This window comes from Hibiscus syriacus, unplaced genomic scaffold (genome assembly GCF_006381635.1).
Source record: "Hibiscus syriacus cultivar Baekdansim isolate YM2019G1 unplaced genomic scaffold, ASM638163v2 tig00111648_pilon, whole genome shotgun sequence".
Taxonomy (NCBI): Eukaryota; Viridiplantae; Streptophyta; class Magnoliopsida; order Malvales; family Malvaceae; genus Hibiscus; species Hibiscus syriacus.
In genome coordinates, this window is record NW_024063145.1 from 2,855,655 (window position 1) to 2,872,620 (window position 16,966).

Sequence of the window (16,966 nt, forward strand, 5' to 3'; positions counted from 1 at the left end):
TTAAGTATTAAATGGTAAAAAATAAAAAAAAATACAATAAAGAAAGTCTAACAAACAAGTAAAAACAAATATAATAAAATATTAATAACTATCGATGTCTGCGGTGTGAATGTGTTCTGCAGGGCGGTGGTTGTCTGTCTCGAGGAGGATTTCTTCGTATAACTAGTTCTGACTCCTCACTGTCATCATCATCACCACCATCATCATCGTCGTCGTCGTCATCAGGAGAAGATACATTTTGTTGATGAGGAACTGATGACGATATAACACCTCCAGAGAACAAGGACCCTGGAGGTGTATGACTGACTATCCCACCGCTCATAGAAAATTAGGAAAATAAGAAAACATAGACATCGATGAGTGAGAAAACTGTATAGGAGGTGTCTGTGCGGCGTCCATCGGTGGTGAGGCTGCACCCGCCAAATAACCAGTATATGAACCCCAAGTCGGATCTACAAACATATAACCATAATATCCTCCAAGATGGGTCTATGATGGTGGTGGCGGCGGCGACATCTGGTATGGGAAAGGCGGTGGCGTCATCTGATATGGCTGCGGGGTGTACATCGTTGTTGTGAAGGTTTCATTGGTGCAACTGACGACGAACCAGAAGCACCTGCTTTTCGTCCACGAGTCGGGAGATGATGGGGTTGTGACGGTGTACGTCTCTGTCGACGTCGATGAATGCTCCATCCTCGTACATCCTTGAAAAATAGGAACGGTTTCCCGTTACTGTTGAACCACTCATAATAACCATCTGCAACCGTCAAATGGTCAACATAAATGGGTTCTCTATAGGGAATGCGTCGATGTCGATCCTCACATATCATGACAGACTCATAATGTTTCACCAGCTAATCTATATATGTCTTACCGTGTCGATTTGTGTTATGCAACTGGTCGATATTTTGAGGTGCTTCCGGAATTAATTGTACAAAACCAAATTACTGGAGCACGCGATCAGTAGGGTGCCACTCAACAATCGCATAACAGATCAGAGGGATCACCGCCATCCAAACATCTAATGGGCCTCTTAACTTATGTGGGATGCAAATCCTCATATCATCATTTCAATATGAAGCCCATTCAAACTAAAACAAATATATATAATTATTATCAAAATAATAATCTAATTATATAACTATAATACAAAATAGATTTTCAAACATTAAAATACATATCTCTATGCCAACTTTCTGATCAATTAGTAGCCTAATTATTTCTAATCCATCAGGTAGAACCCGATGATTTTTCCTGTCAATAGACCACATATTCAAGGAAATAATTTTCATTATACACTAGATAAAATGTAAAGGAGGTATATATGTGTCGACCATCGGTGGTGAGGCTGCACCCGCCAAATAACTAGCATATGAACTCCAAGTCGGATCTGCAAACATAAAACTATAATATCCTCCAGGAGTGGTCATATAACTCTGTGATGGTGGCGGTGGCGGCGGCATCTGGTATGGGAAAGGCGGTGGCGACATCTGATATGGCTGCGGGGTGTACGACATTACTGACGATGGTTGCTGTGAAGATTCTGGTGGTACAACTGACTACGAACCGGAAGCACTTGCTCTCTAACCACAAGTTGGGGGATGATGGGGTTATGATGGTGCACGTCTCTGTCGACGTCAATGAATGCTCCGTTCTTGTATATCCTTGGAAAACAGGAACGGTTCTCGTTACTGTTGAACCACTCATAATAACCATCTGCAACCGTCAAATGGTCAACATAAATGGGTTCTCTATGGGGAATACGCCGATGTCGATCCTCCAATATCATGACCCACTCATAATGCTTCACCAGTTAATCTATATATATCTTATCGTGTCGATCTGTGTTATAAAACTGGTCGATATTTTGAGGTGCTTCTAGAATTGGTTGTACAAAACCAAATTGCCGGAGCACGCGATCAGTAGGGTTCCACTCGACAATTGCATAATATATCAGAGGGACCACAACCATCCAAACATCTAATGGAGCCATTAACTCAGGTGGGATGCAGATCCTCATATCATCATTTCAATAAGGAGTTCATTCAAACTAAAACAAATATATATAATTCTTATCAAAATAATAATCTAATTATATAACTATAATACAAAATAGATTTTTAAACATTAAAATACATACCTCTATGCTAGCCTTCTGATCAATTAGTAGCCTATTTATTTCTAATTCATCAGGTAGATCCCGATGATTTTTCCTATCAATAGACCACATATTCAAGGAAATAATTTTATTATACAATAGATAAAATGATTAATATACGAAATCAGTTTTGTAATTACCTCAATAGTAGCGGGAATACAAACGGGTTCTTCACAATAGGACATAAAAATGGCAAGCGATACCATGCCCAAGACTGCAGCAGAAAGAGACATCCGCCGATAGCATTTTTCCTGTAATCAGTAGCTCGACACATCTCCCTATACATGAATGCCAAAATTGCCGAGCCCAAACTCAGTGATCCAGCCAGATGAAAATCGCCAAGATGCCGCAACCACATACAATGAACTTGGTTGCGCGATTTGTCCGGCATCATCAACCCTCATATCAGCTGTAGTATGCATGCCCGTGCATACTTTTTAACTTGATCCTCTGAGGCATCCTCACTCAAATTCTAGAAATTTGCATCCAACCAATTTAACGGAATCCAACCACCGTTAAAATTTGTTAAAATTTCGTGAGACACCTCCTAGATATTCCTGGCACAAAGAATTTCAGTTACCGTACGCCATCCCTGAATGCACATCTCCATCCACCAAAAGCCCCAAGTACATGGAAACATCCTCCAGCGTAATCGTGCACTCTCTGCACGGAAGATGAAATGTGTGTGTCTCCGGTCTCCACCGCTCAACTAATGCAGAAATCAAGTTTGGTTCTATCCTACAATGGCCTTCATATCTAGCTATGTAACCGAATCCAGCCTCGACTAAATACGGCCAGACACGGGTTGCTATCGCTAACTTAAGGTTACGGATAAAATGATCTAATATATGGTCGCTCTCCTAAAAATATTAATAATTACAAAAATTAATTTATAAACTAATAATAAAAAATTGAATAAATAAATTATTACTAATAATTAAATTAAATTAAAGTTTAAAAAATATTACCGTATCAGCAAAATTTCTCGATATATAATTTCCATCCAAACGAAGCAGATCGCCTTCTATTTTATAACTGCAAAAAAATAAAATAATTAAATAAAATACTAAAAAATGTAAATAATTAAATAAAATAATAACAAAATATTAAATAGAATAAAATATACCTTATAAATAAAACTTGAACGAGCAGTGAGAGAATTTGAGAGGATTTGATGTAGTGAAAATAGTTGAGAATGAGGTATTTATAAGGTGTGATGGGGTGTGAACGGTAGGTTGGGGCCGAATTAAAACGAAGGCACGACCCATACACAGCGCCTTACCTTACATGGCATAAGGTGTGGCCTATGCACTACGCCTTACACTGAATGGCGCCACATCAGCGTAAGGCGCAATGCATGGGTCGCGCCTTACTCGACGTGGCGCCACATCAGCGTAAGGCGCGGTGCATGGGCCGCACCTTTCTGCAAAGGGTATTAGATCGGAAAATATATCTGAAAGAATATCTCACGTAAACATATAACAAAAAGGTGATTTTTGAGGAAAATCGACAAATTATTCGTGGGAAATTTAACAAGTCTAAAAGTAATTTTAATTATAAAGGTTCTTAATCTTTAGGTCGTGGGATCGAGTCTCATAGAGGGCATTTCATAATTTGGAGGTCTCCTACGGAAGCTGCCCTCAACCTAGTGTTGGGGCAGCTTACTATCTTACCTCCCCCTTACTCCATTACATATGGGAACAATGGACAACCATTTTTAACTCATGTCAATAATAGATTTATTATTATACAATATAAATTATTAGTTTAATAAATGACAACATCTGTCAGCAGCTTATCTATTAAACAAAAGTAAAACAATTAATTTACTAATAATATTATTTGAACTTGGGAGAGTTGGGACCCCTTGTAAACAGTAAACAGTAAACATGTTGAATGTTTACCAGACAAAACTGAATATTAGTTATGTAATGGGTAAACTATTCAATTTTGGTTGAAACTAATTATATTTATTTTAATTAATATATAATTTATAATAGTATAAAAATATGTTATAATTTGTAATAAGTCATAATTAATATATAATTTAAAATTATAAGAATATATTTATAATTTATGTTATGAATAATATATTTTGATTATTAATTTTTTAATATTCTTTTTCATTGGTCTTTTAATTTTTAACATAAATTATAAAAATTAATATATTTTAATTGATACCATGAATATATTATTATAATGTTTTATAATTTATGTTAAAATAATTTATTATTAATGTTTTATAAATGCTTAATCACTCATGCAGTAACTATTGCTTGAACTTGTAACCTCTAAAAACAACAACCATTCATTTAACCACTTAAATAATTTGATTTTCATAACAACTCTTTAATTTAAATTTTATTCTCGTGAATCGTATAGCAATTCTCTAACTTGATTTATTGATTAAATATTATACTATTTTTTAAAGGTTAAGTTTTATCTCTTTTATTAGTAAAACTAATTGAATCATGTTTTATTGATCATTAATGATTTTCATTCAAAAAAATAATTTCAATAAAAAAATGTTGACATTTAAAAGTTTAAAGAAAATAAAGGATAAAATAATATAAAAAACTTTTAGCTTTAGACTAATTTAGGATTGTTGGATGAGTGAAAATAGATGACTGATATTAACTTTTTATTTTCTTATTTTTTAGTGAATATCTTTTCATTTTCTATTATTAATCTTAACCATCTATTTTCACTAAAGAGTTTTATACAGTGTAATTAGAGCTTATCTCATATATCAAATCAAAGTTTATGTACGGCTAAGATTAATTCTTTTAGTTTTACACGGATTTAGGACCGTTAGATAAATAAAAATAGATAACTGAGATTAACTTATTGTTTTCTTTTTTTAGTGAATATTTTCTCATTTTCTATTGTTAATCTCAACTATCTATTTTCACTCATCTAACGATTTTAAATCTGTGTAAGACTAAAAGAGTTTTACATTATGTAATAGTATCTTATCCCTTATATATATATATATATATATATATATATATATATATATATATATATATATATAGTTTATCTTATGAATGGTTTAAACTTTGGTCTTAAATTTTCTTACTTGCACAGCATTTTGGTAACAAACTACTTCATAACTTCATTTAGAATGCCAACAAAAATATTGATTTAATAAAAATGACGTAATAACATTTCCTTTAATAATTAAAGTCACCTAATTGATTATGGTTCTCTTATTCGCAATATAAAATCTATACGATTATTTTGATAAAAAAAAGAGAAATTGGAATTTGATTAACAACAAATTTAGCCCTTAGTAAAAGTCTTTCCAAGTTGCAACTCCTTGTATTATTACTTTGTCTTGTTTTGTTTGACAAATTGATGCTTTTGAGCTGTCTTAATAGTAAAAAAGTGTCTGAACACTATCTATATATACTTCCATTAATCTCGTGAATAAACATATATAAACAATTTGAGATATACCTAAGGGTGTTTCCAAGATAGAAGGAAAATAAATATGGCATGTTACTATTACGTTCCATTTCAAGGTAATTGCTCCTATAGATAGCCTCCATTCTCTCTCTCACACAACAATGATCTCCCTAAGACTAGAGATAGTATTTCGCCTACCTTGTACAAAACTTTTTAATTTTATACTTTTTTTAGAATTAGTAGACGAGTGAAAATATATAACTAAGATTAATATGATCATATATGGGCCCAGATAGGAGCAGTACCTACTCAGAGCCCATAATTTTTATAATGCATAATATTTGTGAAAAAATGGTTATGTATCAATTATAGGATCAAATTATTTTTAATACTTATTAATAAATGTTTAATTTTTTCCAAAATTTATTATTTTGGGATCAATTTTTCCTAATATTTATTGTTAGTGGTATACTTTTATAATTTACTTTTTTTTCCTAATATTTGTATAAGTGTCCAAATTTTTTCTAATATTTTTTTAACATTTGTTATCAAAGGCTTAATTTTTTCAATACTTGTTATCAGGGGCTTAATTTTTTTCAATATTTTTTATTAGGGGCATACTTTTAAAATTCAATTTCGTTTCTAATATTTATTTGTTATTATGAGTCCAATTTTTCAATACTTTTTATTAGTAATCCAAAATTTTTAATATTTGTTATTATAAGCATACTCTTAAAATTTATTTATTTTAATATTTATTATTAGGGACCCATTTTTTTCAATACTAATTATTATGGAGCTACCCTTAGAATATATTTTTTCAACACTTGTTATTAAGAACAATTACTTAAATAATGGTTTGTAATCACAACAACCACAGTTATGTAGTGGTAATGACATCCTCCAAAACCGAAATATCCACAATTGTTATGTCTCACAATAGCATATATTATTAAAAATTCACAACCAAAATACTTGCAATGACCGTAATTTCATCAGTTATGTCTATAATAGCGATAAACACAATGAAGCCAAATACACAAATGCAAACTTTAATTTAATCTCTGATTAGGGGCCTAATTCTTTTATTTACCCGGGACCACCAACGATCTATTTTCACTAATCCAACTATCTTATAAAACCAAACCATGGATACTAACCCCTGTATGTATATATAATATGATATTTGTCGTGACTGACTGCCAATTTTGAGAGAACTGCAACAACTTGTTTATGGAGTTGATGTCTTGAAAGCTGCTGTGAAGAACACTTCAGTTAAGTTGATTGATGCATTTGTGGATTCTGTTTTCCAGTTTGTTGACTGCTCTTTGGACACATCAGGTATATATATACAGATGCATGCATCCAAGGTTTCTGGGTTTACCTACATATGCAAATGTTGGACAGACGAACACCGCTCCAGTTGATGAATTGAGAGAAGCTGCAACTGTCACCACCATCCATGGCAATATTCCAACTGATTTTCCTCAAGGAGTCTACATAAGAAATGGTTCTTTTTTTTTTAATTTCCTATGTTAGAGTTTAATTCTATTACTCGAGTTCTCACTAAAAAAGTTCATCTGCTGACATAAAATTAGAAGTCGTCCCTGAATTTACAGGACAAATCCCAAGGTTTGGAGGACTGAAGTTAACCAAGTCTATATTTGGGGTGTCAAGTCCAATATGGGTCGAAGGAGAAGGAATGCTTCATGCTTTGTACTTCAGCAAAGACATTAATGGGAGGTGGACTGTTATTTACAATAACAGATATGTTATCGACTAACAGTTATTATCTCACTAGTTATAACTTACCGTTAAAATAGAAGGGATGAATTTTCAATGACCAACGCATCAATCTTGTCCATCAACAAGTTTCATTTTAATTTAAGTTTGAAATTTGATATCCTAAACTTCGTTTGTTTTTGTTGATATCCCACAACTGAGATTTGGCAAACCATACAAAAACACAAGCAATACCAATGTTTTTAAGCATTTGGCGAAGTTATACTCCATTACAGAAATGGACTTGCCTCAAGAGATAAACATCTTTACCCTAGATTCTTTAGGTGATTGGGATGTTAATGGATCATGGAGCCGCCTTTTATTGCCCATCTTAAGGTACATCATCAATCATGTATAAGGACAAACGTAAGATTTTATATTATGGAAAAAATATATTATTAACAAAAAATACAAAAAAATATATAAATTATATGAGAGTTTTAAATTTTCAAGAGAGACAACTATCCCGTCAACCCCTTTAATTCATTCCTAAGTCTACATCAAAGTGTTATAGATAATTAACTTCGTTTTGCGTATGACAGAGAGCTCCAGGCATTGGAGAGCTGGTTACCATGGGAATTACAGGGACTAAACCTTTTGTGGAGGTGGGAGTAATTTCAGGTGCATAGTGAACAAATTCAAAAACATACTTTAAGGGATTGTGTCGCAACCTTCTTTTGGTTGGGCCCCGAGATTGAGCTTCGACTTGAAAAATGTGGATTGTGAGTCACCACAGATCATTTATTTAAAAATAAATGGGTTGATCGGATACCTTATTTCTTACCTGATCTGCGTCTTACCAGAAATATGTTGGGCTCGGGAGTCGGTTACGGTCAAGGAAGGATTAGCACCCTTGAACCGCCCTTTCGGTACTAAGTAATTTCCAGTTGTCTTAATTAAGAAAATTGTAATTTTAAATTAAAAGGTAAAATTTGATCATGAATTACTTACCTCTGATTAATTGAAAAAAATACCCTTAAAAAGTTATAAGATGTGTTAGAGGAAAAAATGAATAAATGAAAAAATGAAGAATAAAAATAAGTAAAAAAAATAAAAGAAAAATAAATAAATAAATAAATAAATAAATAAAAATATTAATATATATATATATATATATAAATGAGTAAAATAGAAAAATAATAATCATAACAATAATAATAGTAATATGAAAATATAATATAATATAAATAAATAAAACTAAAACCAAAAATAAATAAATATATAAACCAAATATAAAAGTATACATATAATGATAATTGGCTTATAAATAAACTATTAAAAACATACATATATACGTATAATGATAAAGTAAAAAAACTAAATAAAGATAATTACAATATATATAGTAATAATACGCTTATAAGTAAAATATTTTAAAAAAAGTATATGTATATATATATAAATAATAAATATAGTATTAAAAAATAACCAAATGAATATAAATAAATAAAAAATATATGTATATATAATAATAATATATAGTGTAAAAAAATCATTTGAAAATCATTTGAAAATCATTTAAAAAACATACGTATATATATTTATATAATGACAATAATGTAAATAATAAATAAATAAAAATATCTATACAATAAATAAAAGGATTAATATAAAGAAAAATAAAGATTGAGGCCAAATTTGAAAGACAATTAACGTTGATATTACGCATTAGGGGGATAAAAAATGAACACGCCTCAGGGTAGATCTAGGTTCAAAACCCCACCCATTTTTGGTCATCGGCGCAACCCACGTTTTGGGTTATTCGAACCAAATCTCAAACAAATAACGTGCACATGCGAGAAATGAACGAATAAAAAAAATGCTACCTTTTATTTCCTTTTCGAATCGTTTACAATAGCTTTGCCTTTGTATTTTCCGTGTTTTCCTCTGTATTTTGTCTGTAAATCGTGTGTTACAATAGTGAGTTACAATGGCTATTTACAGTGCTTGTTGATCCTATCTTTAGGAGTTTAAATCATAGTAGAACTCTATCCTATTTTTAGGAGTTTGAATCATAGCAAAATTATATCCTATTTTTAGGAGTTTGAATCCTAGTAGGACGAAAAAGTGTGTTGACAGCGGCCCCTCTTTGCCCATAGTCATGTAACGGGGATAGGGCAAAGATTAAAGGACACACTTTTTGTTCGGTGGAGTTGAAAATTGACTCTGATGTTTCAATAACTCCCTGTTGAATTGAGTTACGGATGACTCCTCCGTCGTGAAGCCGAGTTCATCTTGAAATGATATGAAATTGAAGCCGTAGTTCGGAATTTGAATCAGCACGTGGCTTCTCGTTGCCCTTCGATCTTCTTCTCGATTTAAAGACCTTGGATCAGAATCGAACTCAGAAATCTTCATTGACAGATAGCTTTTGCTTGAAAATGGTTGCTTGTCACTAAAGCACGGTTAACCCAGGTCCTCTTCTCGACTTGAAAACCTAGACTGCAACCCGGAAAGTAGTGCGATTGATGTGTCATCGAGCTGAATGGAATCGAACACGAAAATTTTGATGGCAGATAACCCTTCTAGCCTTGAGTTATGCTGTAAATGATGTGCCTTGGAGCTGAGCGTAGTCGAACTCGAAGGTCTTTGTTGACAGATACTCCTTCTTTGAGTTGGATATCCTTCGTCGTGAAATTGAAATCCAATCTAAAGATGGATGATGCTTGTGTGCACGATTCCCTTCGTCGTGAAGTTGAAACCACGAGTGGCCCCTTCGTCGTGAAGTTGAGCCTGAAATTGGATATCCTTCGTCGTGAAGTTGAAATCCAAGTAAGTAGCATTGTTCTGAGTCCAATATCCTCCGTCGTGAAGTTGAAATTGGCTCTGGAACCGGGAAATTGTTTGTTGACAACCAGCCGTCCCTTCGTTGTGAAGTTGAACTTGTATTGTCTCGAGTCCAATATCCTTCGCTGTGAAGTTGAAATTGACTCTTAATGAAATTTTGTTAACAATCAGCCGCCCCTTTGTTTTGAAGTTGAGCTTGTGTTGCCTTGGGTTCAAGATCTTTCGCTGAGAAGTTGAATTTGGCTCTGAAATTGGGAAGTTGTTTATTGACAACCAGCGGTCCCTTCGTCGTGAAGTTGAACTTGCGTTGTCTTGAGTCCAATATCCTACGCTATGAAGTTGAAATTGGCTCTGAAATTGAGAAGTTGTTTGTTGACAACCAGCGGTCCCTTCGTCGTGAAGTTGAACTTGCGTTGTCTGGAGTCCAATATCCTTCGCTGTGAAGTTGAAATTGGCTCTGAAATTGAGAAGTTGTTTATTGACAACCAGCTGTCTCTTCGTCGTGAAGTTGAAATTGGCTCTGAAATTGGGAAATTGTTTGTTGACAACCAGCGGTCCCTTCATCGTGAAGTTGAACTTGCGTTGTCTGGAGTCCAATATCCTTCGTTGTGAAGTTGAAATTGGCTCTGAAATTGAGAAGTTGTTTGTTGACAACCAGCAGTCCCTTCGTCGTGAAGTTGAACTTGCGTTGTCTGGAGTCCAATATCCTTCGTTGTGAAGTTAAAATTGGCTCTGAAATTGAGAAGTAGTTTGTTGACAACTAGCGGTCCCTTCGTTGTGAAGTTGAACTTGCGTTGTCTGTAGTCCAATATCCTTCGCTGTGAAGTTAAAATTGGCTCTGAAATTGGGAAGTTATTTATTGACAACCAGCGGTCCCTTCGTCGTGAAGTTAAACTTGCGTTGTCTGGAGTCCAATATCCTTCGTTGTGAAGTTGAAATTGGATCTGAAATTGGAAAATTGTTTATTGACAACCAGCGGTCCCTTCGTCGTGAAGTTGAACTTGCGTTGTCTGGAGTCCAATATCCTTCACTGTGAAGTTAAAATTGACTCTGAAATTGGAAAATTATTGTTGACAACCAGCCGTCCCTTCGTTGTGAAGTTGAACTTTTGTTGTCTTGAGTGGCACGATATCCTCCGTCGTGGATTTGAAATCGTGGATGTTTGGCTTCGAGCTAGATATCCTTCGTTGTGAAGTTGAAATCTACTCTCGAGCAAATTGTGAGTTCGAGAGAAACTTTCAATCTGTCGAGTTGGTCGAAGTGTAGCTTCTTGCTGCTGAGTTAAGCAACCAACATGAATCTTTAAAGGTGCTTTTGAATCGAGTATCCTTCGTCTTGAAGTCAAAACTTGACTCTAAAAGCTGCAAAAAATTATGTATGTGGAAAATGATAAATATGATGCTCTAAAATGTATGCATAAGATGCATGTAACATGAATTGGTTATATTTTATCTCCTGAAAAAGGTATGATAATTTGCATTAGGATGTTGAATCCCCAAATGATGTCCCAATATCAAAACATACCCCAATATTTGATGTTGAATCTTCAAAGATGCCCCAAATATTCCTCATTTCTTGCTTCACATTGATTCTGAGCATGAGTTTTGTGTCTAAAAGTCACATGTCATTTACCAAGATCCACTCTAGAGAGACTGTCTTGTTTGAAAAAAATGTTTTTCTTTCTCTTTTATTTTCAAAGTTATGAAAATATCAATTAAAAGAGTTTTGAAAAATGTTTGATCCAAAGTTTTGAAAATATTGTCACTTTCACGGTTTTACAATTGAGACGAATCATAAACTAGAGTTCATTGGATATCAAAGAATTAATTATACTGTTAATCCTTTAATGAATTATAGCTATTTGACAAGTGCCAAGATCAAAGCTATTTTTGGGAAGTGGTTAAGTAAGGAAAGGATAAAAAAAATTTCAGGTTATTATGTTTGGTCAAAGGTTTGGCATTTGATGCTCCAAGGTTTGGCATTTGATGCTCATAGGTTTGGCATTTTATGCTCAACGGTTTGATGGGGTAGCTTGCATGCTCCTCTACTGGAAGTGTTCTCTGACTCCCAACCTTCGTGGTCACACTCGGGTTGTGTGATGCCGTATAAAGGAATTTGTGTGATCGCCTCAGTTGTACAATTTTTATATTCGAGCCGCCTTTTCAGGTTTTCAACTCGAACCCTTTTTTGGTTTCAAGATGTTATTCAGGATTTATGTCTTGAACCCCCCTTTGTTATTTTTCTCTACCATACATTAATTACATTGTTTTTTTGCAAACAAAGATTAATCCTAATGGGCGGGATGAAATATGAAGATAGTCTCTTCTGTTTAGAAATCCATGTATGATTAGAAAGACTTTTAAGGCACGTAATGTAGGCCAGAGTTCATGGTTATGAAAGAAAAGGATAAATAAGCCCAAACAAGTGTTTCAGGGTGTTGAACCAAGGATCAATTCATTCTGATGCCTTCAATCATGTCTTGCTCAAAATGTCTCTCTCTTGATGCTCTATGATCTTCGAGTGAAGTGATTCAGTGATTCGGGAATATTTGTGCTTGATCAATCTCATAGTTTGAAGCTTGATGTGCCATTTGTCTTTAGGGAATCTTTGCATGTGCTTTTTATCCCTTTTTCTTTTTGATTTTTGTTCTTTCTTTTTTTTCTCTTTTTTCTTTGTTTTTTTTTCTTCTTTTGCTTCTTTTCTTTTTTGTTCTTGATTGGATCTTCGCACTTGCCATTTGGTCCACCTTTGGATCGATGTCTTCACTCATGTTAGCAGATTTCTTCCACCTTGCCCCCCAGTATGGAGGGTGATCCTTGGTTAGGGTTGAATCAGAAGAAAAAAATACTATAGGCTCAAAAGGGGACACAAGGGATATATATTTTCTCCTGTTGTGAAGAGATAAAGAAAGAAAGCCATTTATCATTTCATACATGTAAGTCTTCACATAAGAGGTATCCCTAGGGGGATAGATTTTCAGGATTAGTTCTATTCACATGAAAACAATGTAGTTAATGTATGATAGAATTATTTCGGATGAATTCTTCTTCTTTTTTCCCCAGATGTCTCAATGTTCAAGCTCCCCGCGAGATGCCCCAAGTTGTGTCTTTAGAATAACGCTCATGTTCAGATGAACAACTCAATGCCTTGGGTTTTAATGGTATTAAAATGTCAATTTTGAGTCCAAAAAGACAGTGGTGTGATTTTATTGACTCAAAGAAAGGTATGGGTGTATCGAAAAGATAAAGGCAATGTTCAAGAATTTGGCCTTTTTGGTAATGACCATGAGTTATTTTGGGTAAAGAATCGATGTATTTTATTTTGGGGTTTGAGACAGGATAAGAAAGGTCTAATCTTGTCATATGTAAAAAATCTGTAATTCTTGAAGAATTAAAAGAATCATTAATTCATTTAATATTCAAAGAACTAAAGATTAAAATTTGTTCAATTTATCCACCTTAAAAAGTAGCATAAATTCAATCCTTTAAAAGATTAAGCAAACATGAAAGATCAAAGACGTGTTCAAACAAAGCAATCCTCTAAGTGCAAATGGTATATGTCATGCCCCCTTCTTCGGCAAGCGCCTTACAATTTTCAGATGAATGTTTGGGGCTTCTTATATGGCAACTGCAAACAACTTCAACATCGTAGTCCTTAGGATATGTGGACTCTTTTTTCAGATCATCCTGGCAGGCTTTGTCCTACAATCAGGTGATCAGGTTCCCACTGTATTGATTTCAGTTTTTTCTTTAATTGTTAAAATCTTGCTTCAATGTGGTGTCATGTGGTTAAGACCACTTCATCGAATCCTCCATGACTTAATTTCATGTTAGTGAAAATGCTTAAAAATGTAGATGAAGATGCAAAAATGCAAAAATGCAAAATGCAAGAATGCATGAAATGTTCGAGGCATTGATCCAGAAAAGTGTCTATTATTATAAATAATCTTTACTTAGACAAAAATGCTTTATCTTGTAAGAGACGTAAAAATAATCAAAGGTACATTCGGACTAAATCCTCTAGACCTCGAATAGCTTCTAGTAGGTTGACAAGTCTTATGTCTTCATCTGTCACTGGTTGTATGCCTTGTTGGACCATTCCAGCTTCCCTTGCCAGGCCGTGTAGATGACGAGCTACCTTCTGTACTTGATCCAGGAAGTCTCAGATGACTGCGTCTCTGGCCTTCACCCTTTGTTGTGCTTGCTCCCAACGGAAACGCCACTGTAAACATCCGTCGAAGGGCACTATCTGAAGCTTGCTTGCTTGCTTCTTGAACCCATCTACAATAGCTTCTAACTCAGCTATTGTTTTGCCATCTCTCTCATGTTAATTTCTCCAGATCAGCCATCCGAATTCTCAAGCATTGGTTTTGATGCTGACTGCCTGTTAAGCGCCTCTGGGCAGTCTTCATCTGTTTCTTCCAAGCTCTCTCATTCCAGTATTTAGAAGCCACTTTCAATTTGGAGTTATCCTTGACTTTATCTTGATACCCCTTTCTCAAGTCTTCGAGCTCTAAACAGACTCTTTTTTGTTCTCTTTCTAGTTTGTCTGCTCGATCTTTCTGAGAGTCGGCATCTAGATTCCACTGATAGCGCTCAGCCTCAAGTTGCTTTATCCTCTTCCCCAGCTCATTGTTTATAGCTTCAAACTCTGTTTTGGCTATCTCAAGTTCAGAAGGGACATGCCTGAGATGCTCCTCCATGGTCCGTGTGTCCTCATAGTTTGGCACCGGGGTGTTGTCATTTTTTTGCAATCTTCGCCACTCTAAATAGTCTGGGGTAAGCATGTCTTTAGCAGCCACAATATCCATCCGTAACACTTTCTTCCATGAATCGACAATCTCTTTGATCCTCTTCTTATAACTGTCACCGTGATACTCAAACTCTGATTTAGCTAGTCCGCATGTTGCTGGGACAAACTGACGTTCCCCATAATGTCTAAGTGCTAACAATGGAGCATACCCAACTGCATCCCAAAGTTCAGATAAGGTCATAGTGTCAGAGTCCCCACATTGGAAAAGAACGTCATTGAGGAACAACCAGGGGGCTCTCCAAGTAATATCTCGGTCTTGATAGATGAGTGAAGACTTCCATCCACTTCTCTTTTGAAGTTCCTTCATGCCATTTCATGGTGATGAACTCTCTCAAAGGTGAATACGTAGTGCTAAATCAGTGGTAGGCAACCCCATTATTCTTCCAGAAGTGGCTGTGAATCCAGACTTGAAGGAGCTGAGTACATCCAATGAATCTACCTCCGCCAGCTCTTCGGCAATGATTGAGTGACCGAAAGGACTCGGCTAAGATGGTTGTTGCTGGGTTGACCCGTTTCGGAAGTTGCTCAAACAGTTCCACCACGGCTGCGTCAATGCATCCCAAAATATTCGGAAAGATGATCAAGCCATACATACCTAGTGCAAAAAAGGTCTAGAGTCTTCCATTCATCAGGGTGGTCATTCATTAGTTTCCTTATGTGGATCCACTCAATTCCCTTCCCGTTACCTTTGTTTCGGAGTCGTTCAATCACCCACTTTTCATCAACTCCTACAATCTTAGCCAGTCTATTCTTGAAAGACTGACTCTTGATGTGTTTGATGTAGGCTCGCTCCAGTTTAATGCTTTCACAGTGCAATAGTGTAGTATACTCCTCGATGGTAGGTACCATGTCCTCCTGGTTAAAATTGAAGCAACTGTATCCCAGGTTCCAGAATCGAACCAAGGCTCTGATTAAGGGCTCATCGATCTTAACATGAAGCAAAAGTACAATGTCACCATATCACTGACTGAACTTCTGTTTCCAATCATTCTTCCAACTGCCCCAGATGTCCCGAAGCTCTTGCATGTCATTCTGCTTTAGGCTAATAGAGGCGTAGCTAACCAGTTCTGACACATAGCTTCCTTGAAGTCTGTCTTCCTTTTCCTTCGGAGTCTTCTCGGACCATAATCGTACCTCGGGGTTTTTACTCTCTTGTATTACAACATCTTTATCCATTAATTCATATTATTTTGTGTAACAAACACTTTTTTAGGGATCAATGGCCTCTTGTTATGATGCAAATGATGAAAACAAAATAAAAGAGGACAAAATAAAAAAAATTAGTGAGGTAAATCAAAATAATAAAATGAAAAATCCTACCCCACATGATATCTACCCGAACATGCATAGTATTCCTACTGGACATGATCTCTATCCCGCATGCTAATTTCAAACAAATCCTAATCGCATATTTGTCTAGTTTGTATGCTTTGAACAGAAAGTAAAGCATGAAATAATTCTGGCATCCTAAGGTTTGAAATGAGGTTTTGGGGTAGGCTCTAATTCTTCAAAGTCTCCCGGTTTAGGTGCTAAAAACGGTACCCGAGTTCTCCTTGCTGGTGCCCCCTTGGGCTTGCCAGACCCTTAGTCCTAAACCCATCACAGGCTTGTGTGCACTAAGTTAAACTAGAGAGGACACATTCCCTTATGTCTATGCGAGAATAAATTCACACGAAGACATAAGGTATATGAATCCCGAAGGCTACTTGCTAGGCATATGCGGTGAATAAATTCACATGAATGCGTCGCTTTCACCCCCACTTAAAATGGGTTCGGAGCTCAGGTTTAGAGCCTTAGATGAAAAAAGACTTTAAGGGCTGAAATCATTGAGAAAACGGTTAGTACAACTATTTACTCGAAAAAAAATAATCAAAAGTAAGCAATAAGGATCGAAATGTTACCTTAAAATTTAAACTTACCCTTTTCGTTAAAAAGACAACTGAAAATTACCTTAGCCCGACTCACTTGAGAATTCCCCAGCGGAGTCGCCAAGCTGTCGCAACCTTCTTTCGGTTGGGC

The 16,966-nt window shown here is 35.2% G+C and overlaps 1 pseudogene; it reads left to right on the plus strand.

The window, feature by feature from the left end:
* Nucleotides 1-1,441: 1,441 nt before the first annotated feature.
* The window catches only part of LOC120166820, a 35,661-nt pseudogene continuing 20,136 nt past the window's right edge, over nt 1,442-16,966 (plus strand).